Source organism: Falco rusticolus, chromosome 6, assembly GCF_015220075.1.
Source record: "Falco rusticolus isolate bFalRus1 chromosome 6, bFalRus1.pri, whole genome shotgun sequence".
In the NCBI taxonomy this organism is placed as follows: domain Eukaryota; kingdom Metazoa; phylum Chordata; class Aves; order Falconiformes; family Falconidae; genus Falco; species Falco rusticolus.
In genome coordinates this window covers 74065655-74077910 of record NC_051192.1, presented here as the reverse complement: position 1 = coordinate 74077910, position 12256 = coordinate 74065655, and the positions used below count along the sequence as shown (strand labels likewise).

Below are 12256 nucleotides of genomic sequence, written 5' to 3'. Positions count from 1 at the left end.
CTTCAGAGGTACACATACATTAGCAGAATACAGCATATGACTGTCCTGTCAACAAAGGGGCAAGTATTTCCATCACATGGAAATTGTTTGGCACAACTAGTTCTCTGTGAGATCTGGAAGAGGGACAACAAAACTGATTTTGTCAAGGACAAAAGAAAGGGCAACACAAGAGTAAACAGTATATTTAGGCATATACTTAAAAATATTTGAATGATCCTGATCCAAACAAAGGACTGTTAAGAGTAATAAATGTAATAACCCTGAAAAATAAGAGAACTCATTTAAGCTTTTTACTAGAACTGCAAAGGATTGACTTACCATAAGCTATAAAAGATGCCATTAAATCATCAACCTTTATGATTAATTGCCTGTTGTGATTGCCAAGATGCACCTTTCTCTGCCTGTACTCTGAGTAACTGTGGTTCTCCACAAATTGACACCTGTGACAAAGTTCCAGTATCATACTGGCAAAGAAATGAAAAAAAAAAGTCATATCTTACTACAGTAATGAGAAATCTTTTTCATCTCAGTGGATCTAGTCATAGGTGTATAGGTTGTAAGATCAGTCTCTAAAATTATACTGTGCTAAATATAAGAGTACAGAAGGCAGTTTAATGAATGGGCTAGTCAAGTAATTTCAGTGGTGTTCTGTGGAGTGTAGTCTGTGTACTAATAAAAATTTCCATGATTTTTATTAATTCCATTAACGTAGCACACCACCTCCAAATATTTATAGAGATCAAGGAGACTCACTTCAGGGTGAGCCCTTCATACATACCAGGTGTACCATGTCCTGAAATGTAAACAATTCATATCTGTTGAGCCATAATCCCTAAATCAGAAACACAAATGTTTGGATTAACAAAAAATGGAAAGCCTCATTCTTTGTTGTTGACCTCCCAATACATATTTTTTCACTTTCAGTGTTATGTGCATGACTAGCATTCTTCATCCAGGACTGGAAATGCAGTGGCTTTTTGCCATAGTAACAACAAAGGACAATGGTGACCAAATTCAAGCCAATCCAAACCCTCACTGAAGCTCACTGACTTCAGGAGATTCGAAATCAAGCCTTCAGTGCAGTTCTACATATATGATACAGTGTGAAGCAACTGAGATTTGATATTCTTAAGGATCAGAGAATTAAAAGGATATTCATTTTACCCCTTTAAAAGGTCAGATGGATTTGATACAGGAAAAAGTTGAGGAAATATAAAGCAAAAGCTTATGTGTACTGTCATTGCAATCTATTTGATTTTTAAATACAAAGTTTTAGCATTCCACTACAGCAGAGGCAAAGTGTTTAATAACTGTTAAGTGTTTTAGCACAGACCTGGAACTGCTGTCATATTTGCAGTACATGTATATGGAATACAGAATGCAGATATACAAAACAATCCATTGTACAGAATAAAGCTATAGCAGTGAGCAAACCGCTTAAACTCTAACGCTGAAGGAATGAGATGGTTTATTTCTTGACAGTGTTTTTTCTTGAAGAGATTAAATACAGAGCTAGTGGAAAGCAGTAAGTTGTGGAAGGAGGAGGAACATACCGTCTGGGTTGCAGGTGTTGGGGCACAAGCAGCGATCTTGGAAGTCCTGCTCATTCTGGTTTGTGCTGTGGTTTTCAGGCCACATGGAACCCAGTAGGACAATCCATAATTAAGGATTTGCTGTGGTTTCGGGGGTTCCAGCCTTCTTCTTCCTAAGCCATACTCCAGCCACTGCTCCCAGCCTCATGCCACAGGCTCTAAAAGTTGGAGTTCCTCCAGCTCCACAGCAGGAGGACAAAGAACCAAGTGTTCCAGCTCAAGCTGCCTGGTGAGGAGGTTTCCTGAAGACCCTGCTCTTAAAAGTAATGGATTGGTAATTGCAAATTGGAGCCAGGAGTGACCTCTCTGAACCAGCCACTCTTGGGAGCCTGAGGTGGTCACCAGGTGTTGCCTTTGACAAGATGACAGGGAAACAGTCACATTTCCACCTGAGTCTGCTTAGCTTTACACACATTCATCACAGATACTCAATGTCCACTCAGTTTTTTTTTGATTCCACAAATCTGTTTGGCTGGGAAGTAATTCTTCGTAAGTTTTAGAGAAGATTGGGACTGTCCACACACAAAAAACTGATGCTTTGAAAATGCTACAAAACAAGAAAAATTTAAATCGGTAAAATACCCCTAAGTGCAGTTTTAATTGTTTTAATAAGTAGTTTTCATGGTCTATTTTCATGTTCTAATTATTTCTGGACACATTAGATTTTATTATACTCTGCAAGAAGAAAGGAAGTTTAACAAATTTGTTGTTAGGTTACATATTACATTAGGTTACATATCTCTGCAGTAGAATTTCCATATGACTTAAAAATTATCAAAATAATTACTTTTTGTCTATGCAAATATGCAGGTTTTGCTTTCATTCGTACCCTGTCATAAGAAATCCAAAGTTCTAGACAGTATAAAAAACATGCCCTGAATCCTAGTGTCAATATTCACCTATTTCCCTTTTCAAAATAGAGTGTAATTTTACAAGACATCACTTTAACCCCAGGGTAAAGGGAAGTAGCTCTTGCCATGTTAAAGAGTAAGCTGTGTAAATTTCATCTGCTGGGGATCTATCCTGTGCCTCCAACATGACAAAAAGCTCTTTCCAGTGGCTGTGACTTTTAGCATTCATAATTTGAAATTACCCATATTCTGATAGCTTCCAGGGGAAATCTAGTTGTTCTGCACCCTTCCTCTTACCAAAAAGGACTTAGAAAACAATATAAAATTATATTATATTATGGCTGCTGCCTTGACACTAGAATTGACACAGTACAGTGCATTTGTAGTTATTGTTTGTGCAGCGGTACATTTGATCTTTGATTTTATTATTCTACTGTCATATAAGTAATGTCTTTCCAGATTTTGTCACCTGGAGCAAGGCCCAAAAAATAAGATCTGAACCTGCATAATCGTACTACCCATTAAATGAATGTAAGAGTTGGGAACGCTGCTCCAGCAGTGGGTGCCTGTGTATGTACATACCCACATGCCAACCACTGGGCTGTGACAGGCAAGCAGGACACAAAAACATGGTTGAAGAAAAAAATACCTTTGATTTCTGAACTGAGAGGTTCTCTGCGCCAGCAAAACTATTGGCAAAGAGCATCCCAAACCTTGGGTTAGTTTGTTGTGGAATCATATTTGTACTTCTTGCACAGAAAAGAGAATTCTTCTTCCTCATTTCTCAAAATGCAAAATATAGACTATCACAGCCACCGTTAGCAGGATCTGTTCAGCGTTTTTCACCATTTGTTTTTGGTTTTTTTCTAGTTTGTATTTTCGCTTGTGAATATTAAAGCCACATTTGTTGGTGAAAAACCTATGAAGAATATTAGAATCACAACTGTACCTGAGAATTATTAATCATTTGTATTTTAAATAGAAAAGTTTACTTCATTCTTGTGCAGTTTGACTACCTGTATTGATCAGGTATACCTGCATGCCACTTTGATGAGTTCTGCAAGGTTAAGAAATACCCTGCAGGACTTAAAACCTTTGTCTGTTTTCAAAATGGTTCAGTGATTATGGACTGCTTCATTGCCTACCAAAAATAAAGGAAATTTGCATGGCAGAAAAGTAAAAATTTGCATGAAATAAAAGTAAATACAATGATGACAAGCAAGCATAAAGTGGTATTTCAAGAACTGATTCTGAAGAAACTTGCTTGACAGCTAACTTCAAACAAAAATTTATTATGGAAAAGTCTTCCTGCTACCAGGAAACCTATCCAGCTACCGGGGAAGTGGATTAATATAAGATATATATGTATAGCTGATGTCAAAATTGTATGACATCATAAAAAAGGGAAGGGAAGGGAAGGGAAGGGAAGGAGAAAGGGGAAAAAGGAAAAAGAAGAAAAACCTTATTGTTGCAATCCTTTGATGAAATTAAATTAGTTTTACTGGGTTTGGCTTCCTAGTAAAATATTTGGGAGCACACAAATAAGTTTCAGAAGTATGATGAAATCTCCTGTCCTGTAAAATCCCTGTCCTTTCTTCAAGGGCCTGGTAAAAAAACCTGAGTTTTCTACCTAAATTGTACTTTTCTAACTAGAAGCCAGAATGCCGTGAAAAAGTAATTTATTATTTTATGATATATATATATATATAAAAAAAGTTAATGCTGTCAGAATACCATACCTCGACTGTTCATGCTTGTTTAATTAGACTCTTTCTTCCCTCTCATTTTGAATGGTATTTGTGCATTTGTTATTCTCCAGGATCTTTTTTCAAAGCCCCTTGAAAACAAAACATAAATAATTATGCTGAAGTTTATGTAGGCTTAATATTAGGCAAAAAATGAAATTGCCAAGTCCCACTGTCGATAGGATGTGTTTGTGCAGTTCTCCATGTAGCGCTTTAAAGTAGGGTAAACGACAGCAATCTCATTCTGAGAAGAGGAAGAGCCATATGGCTTCATTTTATGGGCAGCTGGTTTTATAATAGCTCAGAACAAAACAATGATCCTTAAACAGATTCAGATTACCTATGTAGATGGGCAAAGTAGCTGTGCATAGTGCCATGGAGTTCCAGTCTTTTCCATATACTGCCCTGCTAGGAAAGCATGCCAAGGATTGCAGTTTATCCAGTTTATCAAGAAAGAGGATAAATATTTCCTCCGAGGAGTCTATAGATTCAGCAAGAGGTTCTCATGATTTATGTGGTTACTAGAGGTCAGAGTACGGTAATTAGTTCATACATGTAGTCTTTAGTGCCTCTGAAAGCATCCCCAGGCAGAAGGCATAGCATCCCCAGGAAAGTCTGTGGCGATATGCCATACTGCTGTTTCAAATATGTAGACACTAGAAGAGGTTGAAGTTCACATTATGATCTCTATGTGTATGTACGTGTGCCTGGCTACCCATCTGTGCATCCGTATGAATACTAGATCTCTGAAAGTTAAATGACTTGCTTTGGCTTTGCTCCTTCCTTTTGATACTGAGCTGTCTATATGAATTGAAAGTTAGAAAGTAGTTAATATAGTATCTAGTTTCATTGTAAATCTTTCCTGATTGATGACTTGCCTTCTCCTGGGACCCAGCGCTATAGCACAAAACAATTGCTATAAACTGCAGCTAAAACTGCTTCTTGGAGTTCTGCTTCTTTTCTAGGGAAATGTGTTTGTCATTAATACTAATGCTCAGAATCAGGAAAAAATGTGTCTAAGGAAGTGTGTTAACACAGAACTTTAAGCTATTGCTCTTCTTGATGATACTAATCTGTTTTCCTACAGAGAACCATGTGAATTGTTACCTGCCATTGCATCCCCATGTTCATCTCTTAGTACTTGTGGGTGTGATACAAACCACTTAAAAGAATTTCACTGCCCAGACTGGGTGGTTTCCTCTGTTACACCAATGTATTTTTCCTATTTTATCTTTTGGTTTGATAAGTGCTAACAGGAAGATTCTTAACTAGTGCTTTCAAAATGCTTGCTGATCTGCAGAGACAGAAAATGTGAACAACAGTTAACAAACTGCTCTGACAGATAGTGCAGTCCATTAGGAGGCATTCATGACATCAACACCAACATTGAGTTATTCTCTCAGGAGCACCATTAACGGTCATTTTATCACTACTGATGTGTATGTAATTCTGTAACATCAGTCCCAACACTGGGCAGTTCTCCCTGTCAGGTTAACTACAGGCAAAACCAGTACCGAAAAGAAAGTGGAAACCAGCCCAAAATGTTAAACTTCCAGTTTAAAGTGCCATCAATACAGGCATTTACAGATAACAGAAGCAAACTGTGAACACAAGTGAGCAGTGTATTGACTTCTTTAAAATTGTATGCAAAAGGGCAGCTTGTGTCGTATTTGTTGTTTTGATTTATAGTTTACTCTGGTTTCACTCTGTTTTAATCCAGTTAGCCAGAAAAGTAATTTTGAGAAGGACACAGTGTCACTATAGTTGGATATGAACTATGAGTGGTATGCTATTTGAAGACAAATATAATCCTGGTAAGAGTAAATAGGTAAATGGTATTCAGAAATTGGCGCAGTTATTTATTCACAACATTTGTGAAACTTTTACTGGAAAGCCATGTGCCACTATGGTTTGTTGAAAAGGATGTTAAAAATTAAAAAGATGTACAGAAAAGAGTTCTAAAAGAACAAAATTTAGGGGAAAATGTACCAATAGTGAAACAAAAGAAACTGTTATTAATTCAGTCAAGAGAAGACTGAGAGCAGCTTTACTACAGCCCTCAGGTATCTACAGGCAAAAAGGATTTCTGACAATTAAGAGCTCTCTAATTTAGAAGGAAGGAATGTATAATTAGCTGGAGCCAAAAATTCCCTTCTGTCCTCCCTCCACCGAGTTAACAATAGGAGCTTTTAACCACTGAAGCAATCTGTGTCCTTCTGAAAGATATGCTACATGTCATAAGGAAGCTACAGAAGCTGACAGAAAATTTTGGGACCACACAGAATGATAGGCTAAGATACAATTTCTTCTGCCCTTAATATCTATTTCTGAATTTAAGAATCTGTAAATCAACAAGGATTAATAAGGTTAACAGAATCTGGACCTCAGTCATATATATTTTATCATATAATTACATTTCCATTTGAGGATTATAATTCAGTTCTCTTATGACTTCATCCCTGAAACTTTTCTACAGACCTCAGAAATAGTCTTTCTTATTTTAATAATTAAACTTTGAACCAAATAGAAGCTTGAGACTCTGAATGTCATGAGAAAAATTTAAATAAACATAATTTTAGCTTCTTTTTTATGAGTGAACACAGCATTAACACTGTTGGTTAATGTCTGTTACATGTTGTTAATGTCTGTTATAGACCTAGAGCTATACGAATGTGTGGTTCTGTTTTGATCATGCTTAATATGTTATGTCTTGACTAGGTCCTATTCCATTCTGTTTCCACAGGTTAGTGAGACTTTAATCAAGAAAAAAAAAAATATCTAATGAACAGCAATTTGAAACACAGCATTTGGAAAGGTCAAAATGGTACATTACATCCTTATTATCCAAAAGAACAGATGAGTTTAATATCCTGGCAGCATTTTCCTGTGAAGAAGATATTAAACAAGAACTGAAAATGGCACAAGGTTTGCTCTTCCTTTCTTATGACAAAGATTGTAACAAGATGATGGAACTATACAGAATAAATCTCTTTCTGCTTTAATGTTCAGGCTGGGGATCCTGCCTAGTTTTCAAAAATCTAAGCTAACCAAAGAGCCAACACACATGCTATTTTTTTCAGGTCCTTTACAAGACATTTTCCTGCCTATAGGACCCAATTTCCTATTTTCTAGTCTTAAACATGAGAAGACATATCAGCAGAAGGTAATCAGTGCAATGAGTTTGGGCAAATACTATGTTGAACTGCAACAAAAATTGCACTGCATCAGCACTGCTTAAAATGTAGATTTTTTTTCAACTTCTGTTTGAATAGACCTAAGAACAGAGGTAATGTATTCCAACACACAATGTATTGCATGCATCCTGCTTTTGAGAGTTCCTGAAGGTATGGAACTGTTTGAAGGCAAAGGAATTTGTAGCATATCCCATAGCTTGTTAAAAATTTGATTAATATAAGGAACTGTCACATTCACTTCCTTAAATCATGATCTGCATGAAGACCCTTCCTTTTTGTTTTGTAGGTCTAAGGAGAGAAAAAAAAAACAACAAACCAACTTCCTGAACTTGATGTTGTAATTTAACACTAAAATACACCATCAGGGTCTTCATGTTAAATCTTATTATGACAACTAAAGAAATGCTATGCTTAAAAATCAAAAAATGTTTGGCATGCACCTGTATTAGTTACTTGTATCCATACCACATGAGATATGAGGTCTGCTATTACATAAGGAAGTAACAAGTTATATATTAAAGGTATTCATAATTATTAAAGAAAACACTACATATTGTTCCAAAAGCTATCTGTCTTGAAGTATTGCTGGCTGAAGTAGACCTACATGGATTTGCACAAGCTCACAAGTAAAAATCATATCAAACCTTTTTTCCCTTTTTTCCACACCACCTAAGGAATACATTTGAAAAAAGAATTCTCCATGGTACATTACATGCAGCATCTTGCTGAGAAAAGTCATTCTGCTTTGGTTGAGTGAGATAAAATGAACATATCCAGCATATGTTTTCAGTGTCTGGAGTGAATATATATATATATGTGATTGTGTGTCTCTGTGTGTATATATACACACACACACTTGTTTTTTCTTATCCTTAGGTGATTTTATTTTTCACTGGAGATTGTAAATGCATTTTTCATTCTTTGTTTTGCAGCTATGAAGTAGGGTAGCTTTTTCAATGCATTGGAAATGTGCAACTTTGAAACTTCGAAGGTTTTGGAAAACTACAGACAAAAATCCCTAACGGGTGTTAATTTCATAAATGCCTACAATTAGCGTTTTCCATGTGCCTAGGAAAAAATCTACTACATAGAAGTTTCTATCAAGTTCCTTGTGATTTAGCTAATGGTCCTTGAAGCTGAAATGACTACAAATAGCTCTTTTCTGCTTCACAACCAGATATATCAGCTATCAAGTATGCAGCCTACAGAAAATAATAAAACCATTTTTTTTCACATCCAAATTATTATTCACAATAGAAACCTGTGACTTTTTTGAAATTTAAATTTCTAAGAATTCTGACCATATATACTTTTGCTAAAAAAAAAACACAACAAACCACCACCAACAACAACAAAAAACCAAAAACCACCAACACCATATGCTGTTGTATCCATTTTTTAAAAGATTATCGTTAGGGAACAACTGAGTAGAGAAGCCAGGGTATTGAAGGGGAGACTCAATGTATAGTCACACAACTCCAGGATTTCTCAGAGAGTGAGTTCAATATATCAGATGAAGACAGTCAGTTTTGTTACACTCTTTTCAGTTTGCTTATGATTATGCAAAATGCTGTTACTCTGTCACACACTATTTAACATGGGGAACACCTTGAACACATTATGTAGCCTTATTTAGTTATTTCATGAAACGGATTTTTTCCACTAGGTGATCACAGTCATTCTTTTTTGAAAAATTACCAAAATAATCAAGTACATCTTGTGAACTAATATGCCAGTTTGAAATTAAGCTTTAAAAGGCACCTCCTTTCATCACTTATCTTCGATAAATCATGTGGTGGTTGGGCATTTCCATGAAGTCTTTCTTTAATGATGAAGGTGAACAGTAAAACTTGAATGTTTAATATTGGACCTGTGGACCCATGAGAACATCTCAAAGCAAAGGGTCATGTAGTCCTCTGTAAAGCATATTCATTAAATTAATAGCCAATGAAAAAAGGATGTGGCTGATGGGAAAGGTGTCATACTGAAGCAAGGTGACAAAAGAGAGACATCAAAACACAACAGACCACATGCAGCACACACATTCAGACACACATGATTTTGCACCAGTGTCACCAAAATCTCGGAATGAAGAACTTATCAACACCAATGTTATGTAGATAAGCAGACACTTCTTTATTAACAGCCGGGTGCGTGAGTGAGTCCTCTCACGATCAACACACACCACGTTTCAAAATCATACGCCATATATAAAACTTATTCATGCATATTCATTAAGTATCCATGCGTAATCATAATATTTCCCGAAAATCATTAACATACTCTCCTCCCATATCCGATTCTGCGCAGTAAAGGTTAGAAAGGTCCAGAAATGGGTCTGGGGTACGATTTGGGTAGGTGGTATAGGAGTCGGTGGTTGTGATCTCCCCCTGCCGGAATTACCTTTTACTAAGGTCACGGTTTCATGGCAGGTAACTACAAGTTGTTCCAGTTGACTCTCCCCAGTTCCCATCAATTCTATATTCTGACATTTCAATACACTTTCTACATACAGAAGACTAGTCAAATACAAAGAAATCTGTAAAATCCCAAATTTGTTACCTAAGTTTTAAACAATGATTCTAGCCCATTCTTCTGGCCTTGGTACAGGGCTGTACAAAGGATTTCATAGCAGCTTTTGCTGTGCAGCTACAAGTTTCATTAAAATATATTTCTTATTCCAAATGATTTTATAAAATCAAATAAAGTCAATTAATTCTAACTTATTAGCAGATCTGTAACACCAGGAGGTGCTGCTCCAATGTGATTCCAGTAAGAAGCGCAATCGGATTCTGAAGTATTGCTTAAAACACCATTTATTGCAGCTAACACTATAATGGAAAACAAGTTGACACAGATAATCCTACATCCCTTCAAATGCTCGGAACCCCGAGTTGTGCACCACCAAATGGGCCTCCAAGCAGGGTGCAGCATCCTGTGCAGATTCCATCCGTGTAAAGGTTACCCAATATTTCAGTTTTCTGAGCTCTTGTAAGGTTTTCCTAAAAGAAAAGAACCCCTTTTATCATTTTCACACACAAAAAAGATGTGCACATGAGAATTTGTTGCTGCTATTTTAGGCACAGGCAAGGACCCTCAGGTGGTTGAGTCGGTGGGACCAAGTGGCAGCTGCCCACAGGCCGCTTCATTACAATTAGCCAGCGGAGTTCATCCTGCAGCTGGAGGGTGGACACAGCACAACGCAGACCTGAAGGTCACATTGTGTGCACAGCACAGGGCAGGCCTGCACCTGTTCAGGGTAATTGCTGTGTGGGTCACTAACTCCTCCATGTGCAATGGTCTTCTGGTCAGGACCTCTGCGTATGTGTACATACATACCTATTTTGCATCTGCATATAAAAAACTCCTTTTCGTTCCAAAGTGAACTGATGCATTGTCTTCAGATCTGCACACATTAAAAATCTGTACCTGTCTGTTGCAAAACACTCCTTTGTATAGGTGCCTGTGTCCATCAAGCTGGAATTGTGCAGGATGTCAGACAGGTTTATAATTACTCCAAACACTGCTAAAAGGCTAAGTAAGTACGTTTTTGCAAGTGTGCCTTTTTGTGCCTGCAGCTCAAAATCTGGTTATACTTGCATTTGAATTTGTTTTGTTTTGTCACACAATGTTACTTGATATTATATGAATAAATAATCCATGAGCTGGAAAACACACTAAAATCAAAGGAATGAAGTCAGTTGCATTATTAAAGAGAGATTAAAATAATTTGACATGAAAGGCATTTTAGAGACAATACGGCATGTCTGATTTACTGATGTGCACAGAAGCTAATACATCATTCAACCCTGCTACCACCTGACAGCTGCTCAGCATCTAATGGGAAATGTGATGGTGGTCACAGTCCAGTTCATAGTGGACAGGTGTCCGCATCACAATAATAATCATCACAACTGGCACTAATTGGCACCTTTGTTGACAGTCTCAGACAGAGGCGTGATTGAATCGGCATGGAGGCTGCCTTGCAAGCTCTGCTGGTGTGAGATGCAGGGCTAAGCTCGTCCTTCACCGAAACCATCCTTAGCTTTTTGGCACATAATTCAAAGGAACACAGTCAGGTCCTGACACTCTTTATTTGCCTGTAAATTCTATGAGCATGTGCATTGCTGTGACATAGCTCTGGAAGTGATGCCTTCGTACAGAGGGTTAGGCACATCTCAAGGACACTGAAGCCTGCTCACTGACGCTGGCCAGCAGAAGAGCCGTTGGACTTGGGCTTGAGGTGGCAGAAGGCCAAAGGGGATGAAACCAAAGGATGATGTAAAGGTGAAGCCACACATGACCCACGTGAGGCTCCAGTCTCATCCAAGCTTTTCTCAGTTTTAATTTATTTCAGATGCAACTGTGATTCTGTCAACTTCTAGTAGCCATTTTACTCCCCTGTGCCTCAGTTTATTCTTTTGTATGAAGATCACATTTGTCTCGCTCTCAGACATAATATGAGGTTTTGCTAACTAAGCAATGCTGGGAAGTATTTATACACCTCTGATGGAAGTCAATAGACACATTAAAACTCAGGCTTCAAATGTATAGGAACTTTGGTTTCCTAATAACCCTGTTAAATCAGTTGTAGGCAAACAACTACTGAATGTATCCATTTTGTATTTACCCATCTTTCCATTCACTCTGTTGAATATTAAATACAGTTTCTCCCACTCAGCCTGCTTTGTCCAAATCAGCAATTAAAACTAATTTTCCTTTGGTGTACAGAAAACTACACTGTTTTGGGTTAATTATCACTGACTTTTTTTTTTCCTATGAGCAAACATAGTATAGGTCAATATTGTGACTAGGATTTGAGAATGTTTTTATAGTACTAAAAAGAAGTTTAGAATGAGTGATAAGTATGATTG

The 12256-nt window shown here is 37.2% G+C and overlaps 1 protein-coding gene across 3 annotated transcripts in view; it reads left to right on the top strand.

The window, feature by feature from the left end:
* KHDRBS2 (KH RNA binding domain containing, signal transduction associated 2) overlaps window positions 1-7693 on the top strand; it is a 392474-nt gene extending 384781 nt beyond the window's left edge. For all 3 annotated transcript variants that reach the window (XR_005105014.1, XR_005105012.1, XR_005105010.1), the window contains one exon: window positions 6932-7693. The gene's annotated coding sequence lies outside the window, so the exon portion shown is untranslated. The remainder of the gene's footprint in view (window positions 1-6931) is intronic.
* The last annotated feature ends 4563 nt before the right edge of the window (window positions 7694-12256 follow it).